At 43.7% G+C, this 15,914-nt stretch overlaps 1 protein-coding gene across 4 annotated transcripts in view; it reads right to left on the bottom strand.

Moving 5' to 3' along the window:
• The window catches only part of CHST3 (carbohydrate sulfotransferase 3), a 114,640-nt gene that overhangs the window by 63,698 nt on the left and 35,028 nt on the right, over positions 1-15,914 (bottom strand). For 2 of the 4 annotated variants that reach the window (XM_066600485.1, XM_066600488.1), the window contains 2 exons: positions 15,520-15,626; positions 6,758-6,865 (listed from right to left, as the gene is read on the bottom strand). The exons of 1 other annotated variant lie outside the window; for it this stretch is intronic. The gene's annotated coding sequence lies outside the window, so the exon portion shown is untranslated. The remainder of the gene's footprint in view (positions 1-6,757; positions 6,866-15,519; positions 15,627-15,914) is intronic. One more of the 4 variants, XM_066600487.1, reaches the window with a different exon arrangement.

Below are 15,914 nucleotides of genomic sequence, written 5' to 3'. Positions count from 1 at the left end.
AGTATATATACTTCATATGAATGTGAGTCCCCAGTTATTCTATTTAAACTCTCCCCAGCCCTCTACTTGATGTCATATGACAATATAATTAATCCACAAAAGCACTGTATGAGCTGAAAACTATTCAAAACAAGCGCAATTCAAGTCACAGATCCCAGAGGCATAAACTCTTCGGGCCCCAATGCAAACTCTATCACAGGGCCCCTACCTACTGCAACATTTATAATACTAGTCTCTCTTTAACAGTGGGGCAACCACCTCGCTACCCCTTATAGCTATGACTCTGATTGCCTTAATCTGTATACTCCACCTGACCACTGTGACAATCACTAGCCTCCGCACTGAACGATATGAGACCAGTGAGGTTGGTGATTGGCTGCAGTGGTCACAGGGGTATATGGAACATCGCCACTGCTGCCAAATAAGAAGAGCCTGTGGTGGGGGGAGCGATGGATCAACAGGGAATCAGACAGCTGTTTTACGCAATTCTATGCATTTGCATCATTTTGTTTAGCAACAACTTGGACAACCCACCAGGGGCGTAGCTAGAGACTGATGGGCCCGGGTGTGAAAATTCAGCTTGGACCCCTTCACAATTTACCTTAATGGCTGATGAAAAGACTCTGCGAAGAACTTGACTCTGCATCATTGGATCTTTTAAGTGACCTATTGATGCAGCACTAGCATCCCTGGATGAGACTAGCAGTATGCCTTAACTCCCACCCCCCACCCCCACCCCCCAAAAAAAAGATAAATACATGCACACACACACATTTTTAGACAGTTAAGATGGCTTTTATACCACTGCAGGGTCAGATACAGCAGCTCTGCCCCAGTAGATAAATAATGCACCCATCACATAATGGATACCAGTTCTATGCAGTGATAGTGATTACAGTGCAGTTACCCCCAGTGATCACAGGTGATGTCTCCACTGATTGAAGTCATTAACTTTCCCTTCTTATAAAAACAATTTGTCTGTGCACACCCTATTCATCCTGCTGCAGCACCCAATACCCCTTTCAGTGCCTTCCCATAGTAACAATGCTTGCTTTTGTGTGACAAACTGTACTTGTGTCCCCTGTTGTGCCCTGCAAAGTAATATTCCCTAAATACAGTAAGGGTATGTCCACACACAGCAAAATTGCATAAAATCTGTGTTGCCGTCCGCACTAAAAATCACATCAAAATCCACACCCTGAGGGCGCCCACCCACTGGCGTTTTTTTTTCCCTGCGAAATTCGCAGCATTTTTTTTCTGCAGGGGTCTATGGGACTTGTAATGTTAAAATCGCGATCGCGCTAAATCGCAATTTACCGCGATTCGCGTAAATTGCGATTTTGCGCAATCGCGATTTTAACATTACAAGTCCCATAGACCCTTGCAGAAAAAAAATGCTGCGAATTTTGCAGGGGAAAAGAAACGCCAGTGGCTCCCACCCACTAGCGTTTTTTTTCACTGCGAAATTCGCACGTTTTTTTTTCTACAGGGGGTCTATGGGACTTGTAAAGCTAAAATCGCGATCGCGCAAAATCGCGATTTACCGCGAAATCGCGATTTTGCGCAATCGCGATTTTAGCTTTACAACTCCCATAGCCCAAAGACCCCTGCAGAAAAAAAAAAACGCTGCGAATTTCACAGTAAAAAAATGCTAGTGGGTGGGAGCCCTTAGTGTGGATTTACATGTAGTTTTTGGTGCAGATCCACAGCACAATTCACCTCTTCAATTGAATGGGTTAGAATTTTACAAAAAATCGCAACCAAGCCAACACCAAAGGTTTTGATGCAGTTTTTGGTGTGGATTCACATCAAAATCTGCTAAATGTTAAGGTGGCTTTATATTTATCCCATAGTACCTACCACAAGAACTAATTCCCCTTCTGCACTCCTTCCCCCCTGAAGTTGTGGCCTTTTTTCTGTGCTCCCCGTCCCCTTATGCTCCTTGTGGTGCCTATGCCGCAACCTGTCACAGTGTCTTAGCAAGCATAGCACTGATTAGAGGCGTAACTTGAAGCTCTCGGGCCCCAATGCAAAACCTGTAACGGGGCCCCCAACTACAATGCTTTATTCATAGTAGTGGGCTCCCTATATGAAGAAGAGAGGCCTTATGGGCCCCCTAAGGCTCCTGGGCCCGGGTGCAACAGCATCCCCTGCATCCTCTATAGTTACACCCCTGGCACTGATCGACTCCTCTCCTCTCTCTGCAGCACATACCCTGTGCTAGGAGCAGGAGAATGTAGGTGCTCTGGAGAGGGGGGATGAGCTGGTGTGTGTTATGCTCAGAGACGCTATGACTGGCAGTGGCGTGGCAGTGTGAGTAATGAATCAACCTGTAATCTTCTTGGGGAAACTATGGACCCGGGTTGCAATTGAGACTTCTGCGACCACTATTGCTAGGCCACTTCAACTCATATATGAGCCATTTTATGACATTCCCTAATAAATATTTTGTAGGATGAGCAAAGAAAAACTAAACGTAACATTAGAATGCCTTGAATTATTTCAGGCTGCTACTAATTTAGATGGTGGGAAGGGATAGGGGCCGATGTAATTAATGATAATCTCTGTACAGTGCTAGGAAATATGAGTAAAATAAATAATCCAATCCAAATGGGCATTCTTCTGTACAATCCACATTTCCGTTGTTACGCTTCCCTTCTGCTTTCATGAGATCTTGCATACCAGAATAAAGTTTAGAGGATAATATTAAAATCACCAGAACTAATTAGCCAATATAGTGAGCAGACTTACTAGCTACAAAGTCACCGAAAGCTACCATCCATCTAGATGCCAGCTTTTATGAGGTCTTAGTGATGACAATGGACATGTGAAATGCTAATAAAATGACTTAAATAAACACATTTAATCATATTTACCTTCTCCCATTCAAGTAGAACATTGAAGTGGAACATTGTGCAGTCAATAAAAAAATCAAAAAGGCAAGATAAGATCTGAACGTACTGCCAGCAGAGCCGCTGCTCATTACACAGGGGTACTGCACATTAATTATTGGGAGCTTTACTTTGACGATTCCTACAAGCCGAATAATCAAGATGGATTGTCTTCCAATATTCCTCTACAGCAAGGTTATATTTATGGTAGACTCCCCTCAACAAGAGCATTTCCAAGAAGCCTAAGGAAATCTATAGCCTTAAGAAAGTTATCCGAAGTATATAGGAAGTGAAATAGTGCAAAATAAATAACAGCAATAAAGGGGAAGAGAATCTGGTGGTGACTTACCATAAGGACTTGTTTGTTGTAATGACAGAAGTAATTTTGTGGTCTAGACATATAAAAGCCAATAAGTGATTTTGTATGATAAACAATGAGCTTACAATTAGCAAGAATAACCACACTTTGGCTTCTCATGCATTCCTATCCCTTGTCATTCCCAACTTCAGAGCTGAGCTTCTAAATTCAGCCAAAGGAGTGTAGACCACATCTTGTCGTAGAGACCAGAGCTGTGCTTTATGCTTTATCCATAACTATGGAATTTGGCCATCTGCCTGTTTCTTACATTCCCTGAAGTGTACTGAAATAGAACTGGAAGGATTTTCCTTCTGCATCTCCCAAGTTTCTCTACTTCATCCGGAGTTCAGCAGAGGACAGACAAAAAATACTCCCAATATTGTCCTTTCTTGATAGAAAAATACATGCCATGATCTTTATGTATCCATCGATGAAGCTCTCGCTACTATGTTAGCATCTGTTGAGTCCGGCAGAGCTGCATGTGGAAGTACTTAGCTATCTATGTTGTGCTGCCAGTGATCTTATATTATGAATCATTTATGAAAAAACGAAGCCGGTGACGTGTGTATTCCCTGCCGCAGTGACTAACACCCCCAGTTAAGGGGGTTGTAGGACATTATAAGAAAAAGTCAAATTTTTGTTCACAGTCCTGCTACTTTAGTCTATGGGCCTTAGCACAGAAACTTTCAAATTAATTGAGATGAGTAGTAATAGTAGAGAGAGGCCATGGACGAGAGCAGCAATGGTTCTGGAAACAATTAGGGGTACATTTATGAAAAAGACCCTGTCACTATCCTTTTGAACTCCTCTCAAGGTGGTGACAGTTACCCTGATCACAGTGATATATCTGCTGTGTGGATCTGTGCAGTAGTTTTGGAGAAACTTGCCTTTTTATCAGTAGCAGCACATGTATAGAGGACTACTTAAAGTAGTCCTGGAAGTTTATGAGCTGCAGCTAGCTACACCCACCCTGAGCTCCAGCCAATGATAGACAGCTGTCTGCTTATTACTGTGCACCAATCATTGGCTGGAGGGTGAGGTGGGTGTGGCTAGTCTTCAGCTCATGTAAAAGTAACCAAGCTATAGTGGAAAAGTGTGAAATAAAAAAAAAAAGACAATGTGAATGACCCCAGAGGTCTTATATGACATCATGGCATTCATAGATACAAAAATAAGTTTAAAAAAAATAATTATGAAATAAAAAATAAATTTATATGTATGGTCCATATAATGGTCCAAAAATGGTCCACTATTATGCCCCTACTAAAATCTAACCTTTACTAAAGGAGCTGTCTAGTTATAAACTATTGACAGGCTATCTGCAGGATGGTCGGCAATACTAGATTTGTAAGGGACTGCCGCCTGGGACTCTTACTGATCAGTTGTTTGCCAGGTTGGTGAATATGTATACCGAGCTGAATTCTGCAGGAAGCATACAGCTCTGTTCCCACTGAAGTGGCCAGTCTTGGGATTACAGGCAAAGTTCCTTTTATGTCTAACTCGTGACGAATATTACCATATAGCCTCTCCACATTAATACTGGCCATGGACTCTTCGTCCGAAACCGTAATGTCATGTATATTAGTAATAGTGTCCTTTGTGTTCTGCAGGCATGACAGGAGAGCAGTAACTAAAGGAACCAGAACTCCATCGGGGGACTCGCTGGCATTTTGGGTGAGGTTATCGTGTCTGGGTGTCAGAGACAAAATTCCAATAAAGCATTTAGGTTCTGTGCTTTTCTATAAAACTTATTATTTATACAAAGTATATGATGAGACGGGTCGTTAACTGACTTCAGTGTTTTTGCAGCAATGATTTCCGATTATCCAGATTACAGGTATCTTTTTCAACCGACTATCTATCCCGACTCCCCATAAACATCCATAAACAGCTAGGCCAATTGCGCATATTCATTTCAATGAGTACAGGAGAAAAAAAACACATCTTTGACAGCGCCGTATATCCTGAGGTCTGGGTGGGGAGGGGAGGGTGGCTGGGCTGTCAGGAGGCCGCCGCAAACACTTTCAATCATATTTATATTTGCAAATGCTTTAGTATTCTTAGGTATTGATGTCTTTTTTTTCACAAATGATTTGTTGAGCAATCTGCTCTCATCGATCAATGTGCCGTTTCTGGTATAAGAGGGTTTTGAAAAGCGTTGCAGGTGTAATATTTTTTTAAATTGTCACTTACACGTACATTACTTTTGGACTGCGAGGCATAAGATTAGGCCAATAGAAGTGCTGCTGTTTAACTCTTTCAGTTATACCAGATGATTGTGGAGTGGTACGGGGCGTATTTTTTCACTGGTGAAAGTTTTTTCAACTACTAGTATTCATCTTCTAGCGTACTATTAACCTGATGTATTAAGAGAAGTGTGAGGGAATTATACCCTTTACTCTTCCTTAGTCAGACCTCATACTGTGTCCAGTTCTGGGAACCCCACTTTAAAAAAGACAGACAAACTGGAGCAAGTTCAGAGAAGAGTTACCAAGATGGTGAGCGGTCTACAAATCATGTCCTATGAGGAACGGTTAAAGGATCTGGGAATGTTTAGCTTGCAAAAAAGAAGGCTGAAAGGAGAGTTAATAGCTGTCTACAAATACCTGAAGGGCTGTCACAGTGCAGAGGGATCAGCCCTAGTCTCATTTGCACAAGGAAAGACTAGAAGCAATGGGATGAAACTGAAAGGGAGGAGACACAAATTAGATATTAGGTTTATAGTCCACAAGTCCCGCAGCACTCAGTCCCGCAGCATGCAGTTTCCAGCAAAGGTGTATTTTAATATCATGCAGAACCACGTTCGAGGGATCATGGACCTCCCATTCCCTCCAACATCCACACAATAGCAAAAAGTGGCAGCTTCAGCAGTGTTTAAATGAAGTAGTAAATCTTTATTGCTCCATGTTAAAAACAGGCAACGTTTCAACTGCCATAGTCTTTCTCAAGCTTTAGAAATACTATAGCAGTTGAAACATTGCCTGTTTTTAGCATGGAGCAATAAAGATTTACTACTTAATTTAAACACCGCTGATGCTGCCATTTTTTGCTATTATGTGGACAGATTAAATATTAGACAGTGAGGGTGATCAATGAGTGGAACAGTTTGCCACAGGAGGTGGTGAGTTCTCCTTCAATGGAAGTCTTCAGAGGCTGGACAGACATCTATCTGGGATGATTTAGTGATCCTGCACTGAGCAGGGGGTTGGACCCGATGACCCTGGAGGTCCCTTCCAACTCTACCATTCTAGGATTCTGTTCTTTTAGCTAAGCAAAATATGAATAATAGTTTCCATACAGCAGAGAGAGACTCCTGACGCCACCTAATAGTCAGCACTCATGAATCATGAAACAAATGACTCAAATCAGTTGTATAGAGTGCCAGAACCCTGCAAGTGCTGTGAGCTCCATGTGATGTGCGTCGAATGATCAGCATACAACTGCTTCTTAATTCTATTACATGCTCACATTTGAAGTCTGTTATTTTCTCATAGTTTGCCGCTTTTACCTCTTAAGATGGATGATGCAGTTGTGCCCAGCCAGATGCTAATTCCCGCACTGCATGCATTTCTCTAATGGCAGCCTCCTTTCCCTGATCTGCAATGTAGATATTCTTCTTTACATGAATATAAATGAGAAAGAAGCCTCATTAGACATAAAACTATCAATAGAAAGCTATAATTAGGCTGGCTTCATGCGGGTGTATTTGCGTGTGCAAAATTTGCGTGTACAATATGCAGAGAATAGAACCGATTAAGTTCAATGGGTTTGTTCAAATGCGCAAATTTTTCCTGCACATGTAGGTTGCGCTAAAAAAGGAGCGAACTATATTGTCCTGCACATTTGCGCAGCAAAAGTCCCCATATAAGTCAATGCGGATGCGCAAATACATGCAAAGTATGCTAGCTGATGCGTGAAACAGCCATCTCAATTAGTGCGGGTTTTTTGCCACGTGCAAATGAACATATTTTGCAAGTGGAAAAAGTACAGCAAAATACCACGATGTGTGCACAAAAAAGTATTGTTCATTCCGCAAATACCCAGTGCTCAGGTGCACAAATACACATTCGCCTGTGTGAAGATGTCTTAGCCTATGCTGTGATAACAACACACAGCTGTTTCCCAATCTATTCTCTTCACTTGTGTGTCTCCATAGACCCCTTTACACGAAATGATTATCGTTCTAAAAATTGTTAAAGCAAGTTAAAAATGAATGAACGATCAATGATAATTCGTACGGACATAGTTCGCCGTAAGCATAAAAATTATTATTCGTTGCTTGAATTTCATTCCATTTAAAGAACCATTATCCAATTATCTGCAGACTCAAGGGGAAGGGGGATTGTTTGTCAAGGTGTAGTTTTGTGCGCCACAAAATGCTCCCCTATAGGCTGCTGGATAGAGCAGCTAGACAGCTGGTCACACATTGTACAGTAGAGCGGCTAGACAGCCGGCCACACACAGTACAGTAGAGCAGCTAGGCAGCTGACCACACAGTACAGTAGAGCAGCTAGGCAGCTGACCACACAGTACAGTAGAGCAGCTAGACAGCCAGTCACACACAAAACAGTAGAGCAGCTAGACAGCTGGCCACACACAGTACAGTAGAGCAGCTTGACAGCCAGCCACACACAGTACAGTAGAGCAGCTAGACAGCCGACCACACACAGTACAGTAGAGCACCTAGACAGCTGACCACACACAGTACAGTAGAGCAGCTTGACAGCAAGCCACACACAGTACAGTAGAGCACCTAGGCAGCTGACCACACACAGTACAGTAGAGCAGCTAGACAGCTGACCACACACAGTACAGTAGAGCAGCTAGACAGCCGACCACACATAAAACAGTAGAGCAGCTAGACAACTGACCACACACAAAACAGTAAAGCAGCTATACAGCCGGCCACACACAGTACAGTAGAGCAGCTAGACAGCCGGCCACACACAGTACAGTAGAGCAGCTAGACAGCCGGCCACACACAGTACAGTAGAGCACCTAGACAGCTGACCACACACAGTACAGTAGAGCAGCTAGACAGCCGGCCGCACACAGTACAGTAGAGCAGCTAGACAGCCGACCACACACAGTACAGTAGAGCACCTAGACAGCTGACCACACACAGCACAGTAGAGCAGCTTGACAGCCAGCCACACACAGTACAGTAGAGCACCTAGGCAGCTGACCACACACAGTACAGTAGAGCAGCTAGACTGCTGACCACACACAAAACAGTAGAGCAGCTAGACAACTGACCACACACAAAACAGTAAAGCAGCTATACAGCCGGCCACACACAGTACAGTAGAGCAGCTTGACAGCCAGCCACACACAGTACAGTAGAGCACCTAGGCAGCTGACCACACACAGTACAGTAGAGCAGCTAGACAGCCGACCACACACAGTACAGTAGAGCACCTAGGCAGCTGACCACACACAGTACAGTAGAGCAGCTAGACAGCTGGTCACACATTGTACAGTAGAGCGGCTAGACAGCCGGCCACACACAGTACAGTAGAACAGCTAGGCAACTGACCACACAGTACAGTAGAGCAGCTAGACAGCCGGCCACACACAGTACAGTAGAGCAGCTAGGCAGCTGACCACACAGTACAGTAGAGCAGCTAGACAGCCAGTCACACACAAAACAGTAGAGCAGCTAGACAGCTGGCCACACACAGTACAGTAGAGCAGCTTGACAGCCAGCCACACACAGTACAGTAGAGCACCTAGGCAGCTGACCACACACAGTACAGTAGAGCAGCTAGACTGCTGACCACACACAGTACAGTAGAGCAGCTAGACAGCCGGCCACACACAGTACAGTAGAGCACCTAGACAGCTGACCACACACAGTACAGTAGAGCAGCTAGACAGCCGGTCACACACAGTACAGTAGAACAGCTAGGCAGCTGACCACACAGTACAGTAGAGCAGCTAGACAGCCGGCCACACACAGTACAGTAGAGCACCTAGGCAGCTGACCACACACAGTACAGTAGAGCACCTAGGCAGCTGACCACACACAGTACAGTAGAGCAGCTTGACAGCCAGCCACACACAGTACAGTAGAGCACCTAGGCAGCTGACCACACACAGTACAGTAGAGCAGCTAGACTGCTGACCACACACAGTACAGTAGAGCAGCTAGACAGCCGGCCACACACAGTACAGTAGAGCAGCTAGACAGCCGACCACACACAGTACAGTAGAGCACCTAGACAGCTGACCACACACAGTACAGTAGAGCAGCTAGACAGCCGGTCACACACAGTACAGTAGAGCAGCTAGGCAGCTGACCACACAGTACAGTAGAGCAGCTAGACAGCCAGTCACACACAAAACAGTAGAGCAGCTTGACAGCCAGCCACACACAGTACAGTAGAGCACCTAGGCAGCTGACCACACACAGTACAGTAGAGCAGCTTGACAGCCAGCCACACACAGTACAGTAGAGCACCTAGGCAGCTGACCACACACAGTACAGTAGAGCAGCTAGACAGCCGACCACACACAGTACAGTAGAGCACCTAGACAGCTGACCACACACAGTACAGTAGAGCAGCTTGACAGCCAGCCACACACAGTACAGTAGAGCACCTAGGCAGCTGACCACACACAGTACAGTAGAGCAGCTAGACAGCTGACCACACACAGTACAGTAGAGCAGCTAGACAGCCGACCACACACAAAACAGTAGAGCAGCTAGACAACTGACCACACACAAAACAGTAAAGCAGCTATACAGCCGGCCACACACAGTACAGTAGAGCAGCTAGACAGCCGGCCACACACAGTACAGTAGAGCAGCTAGACAGCCGGCCACACACAGTACAGTAGAGCAGCTAGACAGCTGGCCACACACAGTACAGTAGAGCATTGAATGAGTTGCACCAATTTGAGCAAGTGTAACAGACAAAATTAACTAAAATGTATATAGCTGTATTGGTCTAATGAGCACTCAACAGGTGGTCATTCATTCGATAGTTGTTCGACCCTCAGCCTACTTCTACCTAATTGGTCACCCTAACATGGACCATGCATATAAGATTAGGACTGGCCAGAATTTAGCCAATCAGTTGTTGATCATATGGTTTGCATACATGATCTTCGCAGCAACATGTTCAACTGCTAGATTAAACATATACTTAAAACAAAAACCATGCAATGCACTTGTGTATGATGGAAAATGATTGTCCTTAAAAGGGGTTTTCCAGGCTCAAACACTATTGATGACTTATCCTCAGGATAGGTCAGCAATAGTTAATCGGCTGGGTTTCGCCACTCAAAAACTCAGCCGATCAGCTGAACAGGCGCTTGCTGTGACGCAAATACACAGGGGTCAGAGTGGAAGCCACTGCTCCAAATCCTGTGTAGTGGGAGCTGCACCTGCAATTACAAGCGCTGGCCACTACACAGGGGTCAGAGCAGTGGCATAAAAATTATGGTTGGCCTACGTGTAAATGGTCAACAACAGGCATTTCCTACGACTTTTATCTTATGTATGTGGCCAGTGTAAAGGCTGACTATAATTGAGCTACAAGGAAGTTTAAGACATAAGTTAGCAATAGGCATCATTGTTTGTCTATCAGTCAAGATCTTTACAGTCCAAATAAACTCAAATATCATATTAAAGTATTTGCTACAAAAAATGTAACAGCCTATCCCTCATACTAGAAGACGTATATCTGGTCACAGTGCGATCCTACAATCAGCGTACGGGATTGGAGAACATGTCGGGGCCATATAAATAATGACAGATAATTACATAGCTAAATAAACATTGCCAGAACAACCTTTATAGTGAACATACTAACCACTAAGCCTAAGTAAAGTCTATGTGTTCTCCTACTCTCCCTTTTGGTTTCCTAATTGCAGTCAGCCTTGCTAAAAAGAAAGTTCTGTTTGAGATCAATGTCTGTGAGGGTATTAATGCCAAAAATTTCTAAAAGGTTCCACGTCCTATATGTGTACATACAATATATATGTATACACATGAATATATTAGTAAACTTGTTACAAACAGACAGTGAGCCTATGTTCACATTTGCTTCACAGCCCTGTTTGGCGCCTCCATAGCTGGTTCTATCATATTTGATGGAAAGATTAGTGCTACACGTAGGGCTATTTTATCCATCAAAATCATGAAAACCACAATGAATCCCAATAGACCCTATTAAAAGTCAATGAGGTCCATCAGCCACCGGTGGGGTCTGTTGCGCAAGAGACGGAAACCATGATGCAAGTGTGAACAGAGCCATATTCAATGATTGTTTAAATAGACGGTTTCTTTATTTTGATAAGAATGTTGTTTCTGCACCTTTGTGGTTATTAAGTTATTAAAAGGGTCTTCCCACAGTAGCAATCCACTAATCAAAATTCTAGGTCCTCCAGCCTGGAGATTACAGTTCCAGTGTATCCCAAAGTTTGGATGCAGAGGACACGTGTGTGCACCTCCACTCAATTCAGTTCAATAGGACTGCTATAGATAGAAGAAGGAAACTTCTTCATTGTTTAGTTTGGCAGGGGTTCCAATGGTTGGACTTCTCTGTAAAGGGGTGAGCAGTGCTCTGTTCCCCCTAAACCAGCAGATCTGATAGCCACTGTGAAAGCAACTCCAGCTGCCAGAAGTAAGTCATGCCCCCATTCAGTCCAAGCGAAAAGGAGCTGGGAGCACCGGGAAAGGTCCTGCACGTCAGGGAGCAGGGGATACAGAGTTGCATGTGTCCCCAAACTTGGGAGCAGCACAAAAATAAGTGATGGCAAAAGGGACCTTGATGACCTGGGGGCCAAAGAGGCAACCAGCCACAGGGTTCATCAGGTGAAGGCCCCTACAGCACATGGGGAAGTGAGAGTCTCCTTCCCTGCATGGGACTCAATTCCAGATGATGCCAATGGGGCCATGGATCCAGGAGATGCAACCAAGCTGCAGAAAATGGAAGACCAACGAAACGTTAGGATGTGCACATTAGGGTCTATGAATGATGCGTATGGACTGAGGGAGTACCTTCCCAAGGAGAATCTAATTATTTGGGAATTGAAACACTACATTTGGGGTCGACCAGTTTACTAAAAGAGTTAGATGAATATTAGGAATATATGTAATGTTGTGTTAGGCACTATGAAACAAGGATGTCATGTAGTGGGGATTTGTGGCGCAAGAAGATAAAGTGTACTGGAAATCTATTTTGCAATGCACAGCTCCTAAATTGGTGCCGTACTCTGGCACCTAGGGTGCATGCGGCCACAATGTTGCCTTGCTGCTGATCTTTGGGAATGTAACACAGAGTACGACGATGAAGAGGTTTAGTTATGAGAGAGTTGAAGTGCCTTGTCTCGCCAAGGAGTTCCCTAGAAATGGGCATGTGGATACCGGTTATACGTGTGAATTTATGGTTAAAAAAACCCGTAACATTCAAAATACCTGTCACAGCCGTGCCATAACACCACCCACCCTGCTTCACCCCATCAGCCAAACACTGATGGTCAATTGTATGGATTGGGAGGGCATCAATGTCATTGTCCTGGGAAATAAGTTCATTAAGCACAACGCCCGGAAATCTGCGATATTCTTTTATTGTGCTGGTAGTAAAGTCATTGGAACATGAGCAGAACCAAAAATTACTAAGTGTCTGTCCAGCCATGAGATCTGCTTCATTCAACAATTTTAATGTGTAACTGGCAAAAATTTGCAGATGACATATATTATAAGTAAGAAATCAGTGTAACCACACACTTAAGATTAAGCAAGGAAGAAAAGTAGTTCCATAACAAAGTGGATATCTGTTTTAACCCCTTACAATATGCCTTTTTACGGACTTCATTAATAGGCTTTAAACCTGCACATACATCTTTTTAAGGTGCTCACTTGGCTGACTAGCAACAGCGGGGCTTCTGCTCTAACAGCCAGAAACAGAGAAACCTCAGATCCTGGCAGTTTAACCCCTTACATGCTAAAATCTTTAGCAATTGCACCATATGAGCAGATGACAGGGGAGGGGGCATCAGGACACTGCAGTACGATTATAAAGTACCAATGGTTCCCATTGCAGATGGAAGCCTGACAAAGGCCTCCATGTCTGCCATGTAACTCAACCTATTAGACCCCGCCTCCAGTAGAGCCTAATGGGCTGCTGTCATAGGCTTAGACTACCTAGACACGATATCTCGCTCGTGAACATGCGATATAGCTGTGTATGTGAGGTGATTTTCAGGAATCGTATCTGTGAAATTCCAATCAATGGTTGCGTTTCGTCCCGATATGTGGCCATGATTTTCACGGCCACATAATGGCACTATAACACACCTATCTGTTTAAGCCCTGAAGTGTGGATTTGGGGTGCGTCATGCAGGCTGTTTCGGCCCGTGTGAAAGCACCCTTAAGGCTTAAACAGCTGGGCATATTTCAGTTCTGTTATGTGGCCGTGAAAATCAGGGTCGCATAACAGGACTAAACAAGGCCATTGAATAGAATGGTTTTGTTTCCCCTATTGGGATTCCCGACTGTTAATTTATAGGAGCTGCTCTATCTTTCTTGCACATAGTTAACACTACACGTGAAAAGGATAAGGCAGGACCTATCTTCCCGCTTTTATTTTCAAACTTGCGTGCAATAGCGGAGTTTGAATAGTCCGAAAAAAGACAAAACAAAACCCCGGTCCATGCACTAATATGCTCTGCAGTGCCAAGCATATTAGCGCATGCACTCATGTGTTTTTGCCCTTAGGCCAGTTTCACATGGCCAAGAAACTCACACGAAATTTGTGCATTGCGAGATGCACAAATCTCACACGAATATTATCCCCATTCTTCTTAATGGAGTCATATACATGAGCAATGTCCTATCTTTTTGCATTCCTTGGAAACGCATCGCCTATTGTTTTCAATGGGACAGTAAAACACATTGATTGGCGTGTGATGTGCATGGAAGTGCGATGTGAGGTTTCCCATTGAAAGCAATGGGAAACAATTGCTGATCCTCTGACACGGCTGAAAGCAGTGCTGAAGGATCGCTACTTTACTGAAGTGCTGGGAGGTGTTTTTGCCAGAAAAACGCCTTACATTGCCATAAAAATGCACGTTGGTGAGCGCAACCCGTGTATATGTAGCCTCAGGCTACCTTCAGTCACAGTCTTTTTTCTAACATTTTTTGAATGCAAAAAATCCAGTAAAATCATTAGCGCTTTTGGAATGACGGATTTTCGGTTACGTTTTTAAGTCAGATATGCATTTTTTCTTTGGCTTCGTTTCCTGGAGAGACACATATGGCAAAATGACAGAACACACATCATACCCAGAGTTCGCTGCCATTTGCAAAAATGCCATGGACCAAAAAACTCAGCCAAAGTGAGAAAACACCACTAAAAATGCATTATTTATAGGGCATATTACATTTTGCTACTGACCAACAGCAATTATCTAAATGCTGTGGGTTTTGATGGAACAAAAAACACCACCGTGTCAAATGCAAAAAACATATTTAAATTTGCGTATTACCCAGAGGAGCACGAATGGCCTTATAAGTCTCCTAACTCACCTTCTTGGTGCTCTCCCTAAGGAGTGATGTTACGCCTCCCGACCTACGTCACAGGCCTCTCACTAGCCAAGCCATGATCCTACTATAGACTGATGAGGGGCAAAAAACATGAAACAGCTGTCTGTGTATAGATTCTGGCTTGGAGAATTCCCAACCTGTTATTGACCTGTATAAAGCACTGATTTGAAGGAATGCTGCCATCCAATAGGTGGCGCTGCAGAGGTATTGTTCTATCTTCCTTATTGGCATATTACCCAGAGGAGCATGAATGGCCTCACTCACCTTCTTGGTGCTCTTCCTAAGGAGAGATGGTACCCCTCCCAACGCCAAAGAAGTGCTATTTTTGCTAAATAGACTACAATATGTGAGAAACCCTTTAGGAGGTCTGTAGGGCTTTTCTACAGCTGGCCTATTGTTATGAAAGGCCATCAATATCAGGTCAGAAGGAGGCACCTTCTGAGCACCGATCAGCTAATTGAAGGAACCATAGCACTCCTGCAAGCTGTTCTTGCCCTTTACATGGGTCAGATGCTCAGTTGTATGCCATATTACAGAGATTTTCTGCCTCACCTATTTGGCAATCATGGGCTAAGACATGCACGACTGTACTAATGCATCCAAGTTCTACCTGCAAGGCAGAATGTCAACTTAACAATGCATTATATAGACTAACTTCTTAAAACCAAATAGCTTATAAATGCATGCTAAAGGTTAGAAGTAAAATAGAGACAAACCTTGTTAACTGGAAAATATTTCAAAATGCATCGTGGATCGACGTTTCACCTTACTTTCATCTACTGAATATTTTGTTGGCTTCTCTGCAAGTTCTCGGTTTCACCACCTAAAAAAAATATGAAGTTTAGGTTGGATTGTTTAGGGAAACTGATAAAATCTCAGCCAGTGTGTCATTTTCCATGTAGGCTATTTGATAAAAGTAACACTTCAAAACTATAATATTGAATCAAGCAATAATAAAATAATCGTACATAAACTAAAACCTTCCAGTAAAAGCCTATTCCAGTTTGGACATCCTATTAACCTGCAATTACCATTAAAAAGTATGTATTTTCAGAACTTATCTGATATCCAAATGTTTTGAACCTTAAGCCTTATGCACATGGCAGACACA

Source organism: Eleutherodactylus coqui, chromosome 4, assembly GCF_035609145.1.
Source record: "Eleutherodactylus coqui strain aEleCoq1 chromosome 4, aEleCoq1.hap1, whole genome shotgun sequence".
In the NCBI taxonomy this organism is placed as follows: Eukaryota; Metazoa; Chordata; class Amphibia; order Anura; family Eleutherodactylidae; genus Eleutherodactylus; species Eleutherodactylus coqui.
Note: the sequence above shows the minus strand (reverse complement) of the source record. Positions and strands in the feature narration are given on the sequence as shown.